This window comes from Monodelphis domestica, chromosome 5 (assembly GCF_027887165.1).
Source record: "Monodelphis domestica isolate mMonDom1 chromosome 5, mMonDom1.pri, whole genome shotgun sequence".
Lineage (NCBI taxonomy): Eukaryota > Metazoa > Chordata > Mammalia > Didelphimorphia > Didelphidae > Monodelphis > Monodelphis domestica.
Genome location: NC_077231.1, coordinates 260,081,245 through 260,094,077, shown reverse-complemented (window position 1 = coordinate 260,094,077; position 12,833 = coordinate 260,081,245). Strand labels below are relative to the sequence as shown.

The 12,833-nt window shown below is 38.3% G+C and overlaps 1 protein-coding gene across 1 annotated transcript in view; it reads left to right on the top strand.

The window, feature by feature from the left end:
* Positions 1-12,833, top strand: part of GPR158 (G protein-coupled receptor 158) — a 457,745-nt gene that overhangs the window by 22,035 nt on the left and 422,877 nt on the right. The gene's annotated exons all lie outside the window — the stretch shown is intronic.

Here is a 12,833-nt window from a genome sequence, read left to right as displayed (position 1 = left end):
CAGATTTTAATAGCTGAAGGGAAATTGGTAAGAAAGACTCCTTGGAAAGCAGGTCCAAGGGACAAGAAAGTCAAGGTTATTTGAAGGAATAGGATTGGCAGTACCAGCTAAGTAGACTAGGTGACTGTCTGTAATTGTGTGTGATTATAAGATACCACAAAACCTCCTTACTGCCCATTTCTTACCTGAAAATTTCCACCTTGAAAAATTCTCATATTGGAAATAAAGACATTTCTTAGACAATGATAAAAATTAAATTGTAAGTATTCTTGGGAAAGGCAGTATATTAATTGATAAACATAAATACCAAGGTACAGATACTGAAAAAAATATTAGCTCCTTTCAGGGGAAGCTGTTTTTAAATGAGGAATAAGTCATAGAGGACTGAGATAGTAATCAGTATAATACAGTGGAGATACCACTGCTTTTAGGGACAGAGAACAAGGATTCAAATCCCACCTTTGACTATAAGACATTGGAAAAGTTGCTTAACCTCTGTAGGGCTCTGTTTTTTTATTTGTAAAATAAATTAGAGGGACTAGATGGTCTCTGAGGTACTTTCTGGCTCTAGATTTATACCTGAGAACATTCGGGTATGTGACCAAGAGTCAAAAGGTACAAAGGAATGAGGAAAAGGAGACAAGGGAAGGGAGGTAAGGTCCCTGAAGTTAAGCTTTGATGAATTTACAATTTTCTTGCTAAGAATATAATAAAAATGTGAGTCTGATAAAAAAAGAGCATAAGGAAAAGATTAATTCTTACTGTCCAAATGGAGCTGAATAGGTGGGAAATTCACAAAAAGGTAGGAAATTATAAAATGCTAAAACATATTTCCATAATTCTTTTAGATTGATGAATATTAGGTCTAACAAGGACCAGATTTTCTGATGTAAGTGGTTTAAATATTACGTTTCTTTTACAGATGAGTTGCCTGAAATTCAGAGAAGGTAGCACAGATAGTCATTATTAGATCTAGGATTTGAACCCAGCTTTTCTTCTTCCTAATTCTGTGCTCACTTGTCCATAGGCTATAGGTTAAATTGCTATTCAAGAAACTTAAGCCTTGTAGAATTAAATCAGAAAATTTCATGAAAATGGAAGGTAGGGATGAACTTTGTCCAGTTTTGTTTTTCAACTCTGTATTATTGAGTATAAGGATAATAGAATGCAGAAACCAACCATGCCTCTGTAGGGGTCAGCAGATTCTTGTTCCTAGGTCAAATCTATCCCTCAGTTTTTGCACATTGTGGTTATTTTTTTTTGAAAGTCATTTATTGACTTTTGCCTAGAGATTTTCCATCTTAGGTACTCAATCAAGTTAATGTTTCTTATCTCTACTTTTAATCAGAAAACCATTAATAGGATCATAGCTTTAAGACATAGAAGGGATTTCAGAGGTTATCATAATTTACCCAATCATCTCCTTTTACAGGTGAGGAAACTGAGCTTCAGAGAACAGATATGACTTGCCCAAACTCATGTAAAGAGTGAATAGCTCCAAAGATTCAAATCCACTGCTCTTTTCACTGTATCACATTGCCTTTCATTTCATATTGCCATGTTTGGACCCCAAATTCAACCAATGGATAACCTTTCCCTGAAAAATTTCCTCCTAACTTTCCATTCCCCAAGCATTCCTGTTAATTGAGGATTTGCTGTGCTTTGACATGAGCATATTTGTATTAGCTTTTAAAAATTTCATAGATCTTGAAAGTCTGGTTCAATCCTTTACTATTTGCCATTTATTATACCAAGACCCAGACCCATGAAGCTACTTGCCCAAGGTCACACAGGTAATAAAGAGCTGCTCAAGGATTTGAGTACAAATCCTCTGACTCCAGTCCCCATTATTAGATTGCATCTGGCTTCTCTTTCACATTGTAGTTTTTTCCCCAAAGATTATATAGGTCTTCGTAAAGAAGGCTTGACCCGATTGCCAAAATGCCTTCCAAGAACATGGAGCCAGACTAAAGATATTTGTCACTGGGTGACATGTTGGCAAGTATCTCTGGACCAGGCTGTTGAAAGGTGGCATGGAGGAGAAGAGTTTCTCTGTGTTTGAGAATGTGACATAATTGTCAAATTCTTTAAGATCTTTTTGATTAGAAATGGTGAGAGTTTACAAGTCATTTTGCTATAGTGATGTGTTGCCATGTTTAAAACTATCAAGCTAGCCTCTAGGTTGGAAAACAAGCTTAAATCAATTCTTGGCAATGTCCCTTGAAGATGACTCAGTGCCAACAAAGAAGAGAAGATGACTTTCAAAAAGACCTTCCTCTTAAAATGGACTTCTTAGGATGCGAAAGTCTCATCATGATGACATCCTGTAATAGGGATCTAGCATACTAAATTCAAAAGAATTTCTTGTTTGTAGAAATGTAGAATAATTGAATGTGACCCTATCAACTTAAAAAAAGCATTGCATGTCATCATCATGAAACAAAGAGAGAAAACAGAATATTTCCAGTCTTAATAAGGACTAGTTTTCAATGAGGAAAACATACTTGGTTGCCAGATGGTCTGTAATTACCATTAATATTATTATTAACTCATCACTCAGACTATGGCTTGGGTTCAGCTAAGCTCTGCTGACAGGTTGGATGAATATCAACTTGACACCATGCTGACAAGACAACTTTTTCTATTATACTGTTGACATTTGAATTTTGTAGCTGGTTTCCAGGTGCCAGAGCTCAACCTATTTTTAAGCTGTCCATTGAGGTCTTCAGAGGATTATCTTTAAAAATGAAAACTAATCATTTACCCATCTACCCTAGATACTTACCAAATATAACTAATTGAGTGATACTTGAATGGACACAAGAGGAAGAATCTTTCAGGGTTATATAAGTATCTTTGACCTTTGTGAATTTGGTTGAATATAAGGCAAACTGTGGTCCAATGGGAAATATAATTAAACTCTGAAAGAAACAAGCCAAATGAACTGAGTTATCTCCAGTCACAGAAGACTTTAAAATTAGAGCACTTTGTTTTCATTCATTGAGTAACTTATCTAGAAGTATGGGGCAAGATAAGATGGCTTTTGGTGTTGCTTTTTAGCTCTGGGATTCTCTGAATCCATAGGTGGGTCTTGAGCCATGTACTTCTGTTTCCTGGACTTGTGGTCAGATTGGAGGAGAGTGGGGAAGCGACTTTGGCCAATTTTCATTTAAAATGAAATTTCATTTCATTAACCAATTCTCCTATGGCAGTTATAAAAGTTGGAGTCAGAGAGTGGTTAAATTTTGGAAGGGGAGGGGTAGCCTTCAAAATATTTATTTTATGAGAATATTTGAGGAGTGGACATTGCTTTTAATGTTACTATTAGCAATATTACTTCACTTCAAAGAATAAATCATTTATTCATTAAATACCCATTGCTTGCCAAGAACTGTTATTTATGCCATTTATCTTTGATTTTCTAGCACAACTTTGGCACATTTGTAACTTAGTAGATATGTCTTAGAGAGTTAGTTGCCTGAGGCTTAGTAAGGTTTATAATTTGCTGATGGTCTTATGCTGGTAAATGTCAGAGATAGTATTTGAAGTTAGGTTCTTCCTCTTTCAAAGTCTTGCATTTTATATGTCATCCTGCTCCTCTAATACTAAAACAGATCATAAAATAACAGATACTCTAACTTTATGAGGATATGTATATTATACAGTGATAAGATAATGTGGAACCAGGTGTGTGTGTATATACATATGCATTCTTTTTTGGAAAGTTGTATTTGTCATCATTGTTATTATCATTATTAATAATAATATTTATCTAAATGCTAAGGTAGTAGTGGGAAATTCTACTTTTAATTCATGGCAAAATTTCATACCCCATTCTATTACCTCATCAAATGTTGTATCTTAAATGCAAGTTGTTTTTTTAAAGAATGTAAAACAACTTTCACTTCAAATTTCATGATGTATTTCAGGACTGGGTGTGCTATCATTGATGAGAAGAGGAATGGTCTAATGACTTCACAAGAAGGTGGTAGTATATGTGTCTCAAAATGTTTTAGGAGTAGGGAGGGAAAAGAATGAGTATTTTGTATATTGTCCTATAACTTTATTACATTGCCAGAAGAACTGATCTATTTACTATACTTACTGGTTATTACTTCCCATTTTAGAGAATGTAAAGGAATATAAAATTGGAAAACTATACAATAGAAGAGACTGGGGAGTATGGGTCTGCTTAGGGGGAGGATTCACAGTGATTATTTAGGCACCAAGAAAATTCTCAAAATTCCCTATGCAAGTCAAGATTACAAAAACATCCACCCAATAACCATATCAAGTAGGAATGATTCTAGCTTTCACTTAAATATTCTAGTTCCACCAAAGGTGAATAGTCAGAGAAGATCTGTTGGGTAAGAAGGTGGGAATTGAACTATGATGGTGAACCCATGGCACAAGTGCCATAAAGGGCATACAGAGACCTCTCTGAGGGCACAGACCTGTTGCCCTCCAGGGTTTATTACTAGAAAGGCAGAGGGACTCCATTGAGCTGCTCCCTTTCCCATTTCCACTGGCCTGAGGACATTTTTTCACTTGACCTGCCCCTATGCCCAGCATCCCAATGGGATAAAATGGGGGGGGGGTTGGTGTGATGGTGGGGACACTCAGTCTCTGGAGGTAGGGCATGGCATGGCACATGGTTTCTAAAAGATTCATCATCACTGGAATAGAGTCTCTCTAGTTATCTTTTAGAAACTTAATTTTGCTCTATAAATTGGGGATACAAATCCCTTGGTAATATGACTCTTACTTCATCTTCCCCTCTCTGTTTGCACTTCTCTTCTTTCTTCCTCCTGTCTCTATTTCAAGTCAGGTAAATCCTTAATCAGCATACACTACATGGAGCTCTTAACTTCAAGTGGACTCTTCCTCCTGCTTGTCCCCTTCCCAAAAGAGTCTGTGGAATGATTTCAATGGAAAAACTAGCTTATGCCAACAGAACTGTTTTCTTTTGCAATCCTGTATATGTTGTTTTGTGGATTTAAAAGCATTATTTTGAGAAGGGATCTATGATAAGAAAGTTTAAGAACCTCCTGTCTATACCTTTTCTCTCTTAGTTTGAGCAGAATCAAGGGGCCCAGACTCTGTCTATTTCTATTCATAATGAATATTTTTGAATTGAATTAAATGCCCACTATATTTATAGCATGATTCTAGGTCCCTGAGAAAATAGATTAGAGGAGGTCTTTGATTTCATGGAGTTTATAGTCAGTGAAGGAGGTGGGGAATATTGGAGTACCCTTGTTTCAGCAATGGCCTTCTCTGGCTAGTAATGATTAAACTGCATGGCTTTCAGTCTTTATTGCCATTTACTCTATACTGCCTTATAAAACCTGTCTCATGGAGCATGGGGCCAGGAACATTTGGGATCCAGGCCTGCTTCTGGCATAGACTATCTGTGTGACTAGGCAAGCCACAACCCCTCAGTTCATGCAAACATAGTAAGTTATTGCTTCCTTATTTAGGCAGAGGGTACACACATAGAGTATTGCCTGTACTGGTTTAGACAATACTCTTCTCCCTCTCCTTTGTCCTTGTTACCTTAGGCAGGGGGTGGTACACAAAAGGAATTAAAAATGACAAAATACAATTTTATGGATTTCTCTGACCTGTTGTCTATGGACATGATAAAGAATAAAATTCCTTCCTCTCATGTCAGTCATATAAAACATAGAGCCCATAAAGACATGGCTTAGTGAATTGTTGCCTTCTTACAGTTGGAACAAAGGTTTGATTTTTTTCTTCCCAGGATCCTTGCATTATGTACCTTCATCAGGATTGGAAAGGTCAAAAGGAGTCTTCTTTTTTGAGTAGATCTCATTCGAAAACTCCGTTGAAGGCAAAGTAAGATTGAGAAGAATTGGGGAAGTGAATTATCAAAATGGCCCCAATAATCAGGGCATATGTTGGATTTGCTGGGTCATCAACTGAATGCTGTGGAAGAAATGTTGATGACTATCACATTTATTAATGGCCCATTGATTGATTTAAAATGTATCATTGCTTAAAATACAAATCATAGCCTTAGGTGAAGTCATAATTATTACCCCAAAGAACCACCAGCATACTGCGATATATACTGCCATGGTAGCTGCTATGAATGGAATCACTGGAGCTCAGCTTTGGAGAGCACCCAAGAGGCCATCTACTCTAACCTCTAATGGGACAGGAATCCCCATGGCAATATTCAACAAATTGCCATCTATCTTCCACTTGAATTCTACTGATGGGAAACTTTCTTTCTCTTAGAGGATTCAGAAGGGTAGGAAGAGAAGAAAATGTGAAAAGGGGAAAGAGAAAAAAAAAGGCTGATTAAAAACTCCAGAAGAAAAAAACATACCAAATGCATATTCTCTCGTGCTTCTTCAGGTTTTCATTTCACTTTGCTATGAAGACTCAAAACTCTTCTAATTCAACTCACTTTGCTATGAAGACTCAAAACTCTTCTAATTAAATAATCTAGGTGGCATAGTGGATAGAGTTCTGGACTTGGAATAAGGAAAATGAGTTTAATTCCCATCTCATCTCATACACTTCCTGGTAGTGAGGTTTGGGGAAATCACTTAATCTCTATTTGCTCAGTTGTCTCATTTGTAAAATGGGACTATAATAGTACCTACCCTTCAGAGTTGTTGTATATTTTACATATTTATGTATATGTGTGTATAATTATATGGATACAAATAAGTGTACACATACATGTATTTGGGTATAAATGTATGTCACTTTTAGATATGTTTAAATATACATATATCAGTCTGTAAACTTTAAAGTGCTAGTTAAATGTTAGCTATTATAATTTGGGGTCATGTAATTCCTTTGGTAGTTATGAAGCTTTTAGTAACTGACATTGTCAATGTTAATGGAAATTCCCTGTGTATCCTTAGGCAGCTAGGTGATATGATGGATAGATTCTGGATTTGGATTTAAGAAGCAATGTCTTCAAATTCCACTTCAGATGCTTATTAGCTGTAGGACCCTGGGAAAGTCACTTAACCTCTGCTTCTATCTGTGGAATGAAGATAATAGTACTTAACACCCTAGGGTGGTGTGAAGATAAAATGAAATAATATTTGGGAAAGCATTTTATGAGCCTTAAAGCACAAAAATAGAGGAAGAAGAGTATCAAAGACATATCTTGCCTTGTTCAGTTCTTTGCCTAGACTATGTTGTATCTTGAAAATATTCAATTAGACAGGAATACCTCTTTAATGTAGCACATGAGTTCCTTGCTCCCAGGATATAATTTAAGATATTATTTTAATATACTTTAGGTATATTATAGGTTAATCATACTTTTTAGGATTAGGCTGATAACTGAATCACCCATTGTAATTCATTATGCGGGGAAAATATATTTCAAATACCAGCCACCACCAACATTGGGAGGATTGTGATCTATCCCTGAACTGGGGACTCCTTGCTTGACTCTTCTTCCTCCCACTATAAAGAACAGTCACCTGGAAACGATAAGAAAAGCTCCTATTGGATCCACTCTATAGCCAAATGCTTCGGGCTTGACTTTAATTCTAGATCTCCTCAGGAATCATTTTCCCTGGGATCAGCTAGCTTTCTTTTATCTCATTTCAAAAGCCTTCTGCCATTCTCCCAAGGCACCTTTCCTTCCACCATTACTCCATCTTCATCAAAGCAGCGGATACAGAGCTGGTAATTCTTTCCCCAGAGGGGCAGCCTTCCTTGGGGGAGCTGATCTTTTTAGGGGGCAAAACAGAAACCTCAACCACACTCCATGACTCTGGAGAGGACTCAAAAAGGTTTCTTGTATTTTGGGCATGGTGATGTATTTGGCAGAGCATTTACCTTTCTCAGAGTAAAAAAAAAAGAAGAAAAGAAAAGAAAAAAAGGAAAGAGAGATGCCTTTTCTACCAATTAGTAGCCAAATCCCATACTTCCTCCAACAGGAAGTCAGCCCTGTTCTCCCAGAGGTTTTGTAAACCCTCCCAGGTGTGATGAGTGCCCTGCTAATGAAGATGAGTCAGCACTTAATTTCTCAGCTGGGAAGCCATAGTGCCTCACCTTGCTTCATTTTCTACAAAAACAAAATAAGATCAGAAAAAAACACATTCATGAACCAAGTTGAAAATCTGAGTCTTTTACTTTGGTTATGTCAGTCAGGCTGGGCACAACATCTACCCTGTTTGACTGCTAATTAATTTGCCATCCTCTGAAGAGACTTTCTCCATGGAAAAACTCTAGTAAGCACAATGTTTGCTTACCTCTTGTTTTCAAGGGGTCTCCTGGGTGAAACAATTGATCAACCAATAAACATTTATTAAGTGCCTCCTGAATGCCATCACCATGCCAAGCCTTCTATGCTTTTTGACACCTGTGACCTAGAAGATAAAAGGATGCTAAAATGAGGGGCCACCAAACACCCAAGTTTCAATGAAAGGCAATCTAAAGCATGGGGCATTTCTTAGGGGGAACAGACCTTGGTAGGAATGCCTGAATTTAGGGTTATAGAGAGACAGGGAGAGAGAGAGAGAGAGAGAGAGAGAGAGAGAGAGAGAGAGAGAGAGAGAGAGAGAGAGAGAGAGAGAGAGAGAGAGAGAGAGACAGAGAGAGAGAGACAGAGAGACAGAGAGACAGAGAGAGAGAGAGACAGAGAGAGAGACAGAGAGAGAGAGAGACAGAGAGAGACAGAGACAGAGAGAGACAGAGACAGAGAGAGACAGAGAGAGACAGAGAGAGACAGAGAGAGAAAGCTCTAGCTTTCTCTGAACCAGTTAGAATTTCTAAGCCTCAGTCAGGGGAAAGGGGTCTCAAGACAACAGGCCTTTCTTGGAGATATACACCTCCAGAAAGGCAAGGAAACTAAGTCAGACTTTACACTCACCACAGTGATAGTCTAAAAGGAAAGCAGTCTGAGGTATCCTGCACAAGCTCTTCCAGGGGTCCAGTTCCACATCCAAGTGTCTTCACTCCAAGTCTGAGTGTCTGTCTTCCAGTTTCTCCTTAACTATCTTTCTTCACTCCAACTCCAAGTGGCTCTTTTCACTCCAACACCAATTGATCTGTCTTCTAGTCCAACTCCAAGTGACTGAATTCTCTATATTCTCTCCGTGTACCTCTGTTTCCTCTATTTAAAGACCTTTTTCTCTTGTCACCTCCTCCTAAATTTTTACATCTACCAATCACAGCAGAAGCTCCTCTCCAGGACTGCCTGCTCTTTCACATGTGGGTCACAGACCTCCAACTCAATGCATAAAATGGGTGTTCATACCTTTTTGTGGTTAGTTTGCACCTTTTTGTAGTTAGTTCACAACCTTCTTGTGGTTAAGACAAGATCTTGTGGTAGATCTACTTTATTTTTTTTTTTTACCAAATATGAACAAAATAGACTTTATCATCATTTCAACAAGTTCAAATTAATAGAAAAACATGTTCATTGTCATTTCATTTATTTCTCATTCAGTTTCTAATAGTAAGTAGCATGTGCCTTCTGACTGTTGCTGGGGTAGGTAATGGGTGATTAAGAGGTACTTCCTTTATTAACAAGAGAAGCGGAGAAGAAAGGGCGAACGGGCCCTTGAAAAGTTGAATTTAGGAAACTAATGAGAACAATTTTTTCATTAACATCATAAAAAGTAATGCTGCCCTCATCATAGTTAAGGAAAATGCCCACTTTATATTGAAGTATCGAATAAAAGCAATCTTTTGAACTCCAGAAAAGTGTTTGATTTTTAACTTTTGAGCCTATTATGGCTCTTACATCTTCAGATAGCATGGAGAGATTCTCATTTTTGCTGACTGAATCCTCACAGATTCCAAGTACCCACTCTGTCTGACCTTCCACATCTACTTCCCAGTAATGTTTGCCACCGGTAAAGGTCTCAGTCCCCAACATAATAACAAAATAGTCAAGTCTTTCTTCTTTGTCAGGCTGGTTGGGTGGGTCAAGCTTGTACTTTAAACTCTTAAAATGTTCTGGCACGATAAGATGAAAACTGTCTGTTTCAGGATCCAGTGTGATACCTGTTTGATAGTTCCTGAGAATTTCTATTAAACCACTCATCTGGTAAGTTGTATAAGTGAGGTTAATAGTCTCTGTTTGTTGACGTAGCACCTCTTCATTCCTTTCTAAGTTGTCTTTCATATCCTGGAGCATTTTCAAAGGTGCCTCGTACAAACTCTCCTCTATTTGTAATATCTTTTGTTGCACGTAGTGAATTTGTTGGGACAGTTTGGCCCTATTTGTTTCAACTTTTGCCAGTTTGTATTCTATTTCCTGGTCCAGTTTTTGCAGGTGTCTATTTTCTTCATCCCATAAGAACTCATGCATTTTTTGGTATTCACATTTAATTAACTCTTTATAAAAGTCTGTATCCTTCTTAAGATATGTCTCTGTTTTTCCCATTTTGTTGATTTCCTCTTTCAATTCTTCCTCCTTTTCCTGTAACACATTCAGTGTCTCCTGAAGTTTCTTCTTGCACTTGTCAACAGCCATTTGCAAAGGAAGGTCTTGGTGATGCTTGTGCTCTTGGGCTAATAAACAGGAACCACAAATTAGTTTTTGGTCTTGTTCACAAAAGATCTTTTCTTTTTCTCCATGTTGATCACAGGTGGTCAGAAGTACCGTGCTCAGCAATAACTTCTGTCTCAGAGTTTTGCCAGTGATGGACAAATTCTGTAGGTTTTTGTCGTTGAGCAAAATATCACTGTATCTAATGACATCTCTGCACTCAGGACAAGTTAGTGTAGCATCAGCTTGCTCATTGCACTGGAAGAGACAGTCTTTGCAAAAATTATGCCCACATTTGGTAGTCACTGGGTCTGTGAAGTAGTCCAGACAGATGGGGCAAGTGAGTTCTGCCTTGAGGTTTTCAATCAATTCTTTGACCTCCATGTTCCCAAGCCTCTGATTCTGTTCTCTAGAATGCCTCTCAGGATAAATTATACTTGTTCTTTCCCTTGAGCTCCAACACCAAGAGATTTTAGAACTAAGCTGTTGTAAGAACTGAGTCTTTTTATAGGAGTTCTTTTGATGAGCCCCTCCCTGGACTCCACCCACAAAAGGTGACAACTCCTGTGTTTCTGTAAGTGCTTCACCTCTCTACCCTAGGGATGAGTTCTCACCTTTGTATTTGACATAAAACTGTGATGTTCACACCTAGACCCTAACAAACTCAAGTTCAAGCCTCTAAGTTCAAATGGAAACTTTTCTCTGATTCCTTCCTTCTCAGATATTCTTCTTGGGAGAGACAATCTTAGCTTTTCCACTGGAACTCTATCAGACAAACTTTTTTTGACTGAGTTGTTGGGAATCTTTGGGAAATCTGCCGGGAAATGGTTTGCCTTTACTCTTCTCAGAAAAGGTGAGAAGTACTCTGTGTTCACAGTGCTTCCAGGTTCTGCCATGGGCCTGAGTTCTCCCCTTTATCCTGTTTTTTAGAGTAATGAGCTATTATTCACAATAGTGTTCACACTTAGACACTGGAGGCCAAAGCTGTCTTGGCTCCAAGTTCACCAGGTCATTGGGAACTTGGTAGAAATGGTTCAATTTTGTTTTGAATATTTTGAGAAAATTAATCTTGTTTTTAGATGCCTTCTTTGTGTTCATGGCTCCCTAGAAGGGAGAGAAAAGATCTACACAAGGAGAACAGGAGGATAAAAACGGAAGTTGTCAATAAAATTCATCTTTGGAGCTGTCTTGCCTCAGTCTTCTACCTCTCCTTCCTCTGCATTTTCCTGGTTCCTTGCTTGCACATCCCATATTTAATATAGCCTATATATTAATACAGTGACTTTGGGTCAATGTTTTCTCTGGTTTAGTGGAACATCCTTGTGGCCAGTGTGGTCCTCTTATAGCTGAATATCTCACTTCAGGATCAGCAGCACTTTGATCTAAAAGGGAACTTAAGACATACTTTGGAGTGGAATCCATTACAGTGTTAATTGAATTCTGTGGTCTAAGTGCTTGATGATGTCAGATCAACTTTTCTAATGGTGATGTTTTCTAAACTGAAGGAACTAGTATAGTGATGGGCAGCTCCTGGCTCTTGGTCCTGGGATCAGTAAACTCTCCTTCAGCTCTGACTAGTGAGTTCCTTTGGGGAAAGGAGAGAGAAGTCTTGATGCAGGCTCAGAAAAATGAGGAGAGATGGGTGGCCTGCAATGGGTATCCATGGTGACAATAGTCAAGAGGAGCGAGACTGGGGTCTAAATGAACTCAAACATGGAAAAGCTCCTATCCTGATTGTCACAGATGTTGCCTCTAGAGGGCTAGATGTGGAAGATGTGAAATTTGTCATCATTTATGACTACCCTAACTCTTCAGAGGATTATATCCACCAAACTGGATGAACTGCCCGTAGTACCAAATCAGGCACAGCATATACATTCTTTACACCAAATAACATAAAAGAAGTAAGGGACCTCATCTCTGTGCTTCAGGAGGCTAATCAAGCAATCAATCCCAAATTGCTTCAGTTGATTGAAGACAGAGGTTCAGGTCTTTCCAGGGGTAGAGGGGGCATGAAGGATGATCAACGTGACAGATACTTATGTGTCAGTCCAGTCATCAGATCCTTCTGCCCCTCTTCACCAGCCTCAACTTGAAAGCATGAAGAATTCCTCTGTCTCCACTTCCAAAAATGAAGAACTGTCCTCTCACAGGAGGTTCCACTTCAAGTGTCTCCAAGTTGAACTCCCAGAAGAACTCCATTCAGTGTCCCTTTCTTTTAAAGATCTTTTTTCTTGCCTTACTTCTCCTAATTCCACATCTACCAATTGGGTAGATCTACTTTAAATACTGAGTTAACACCTTTGGGGATTAAAATCTAAAAATAGACTGGGGA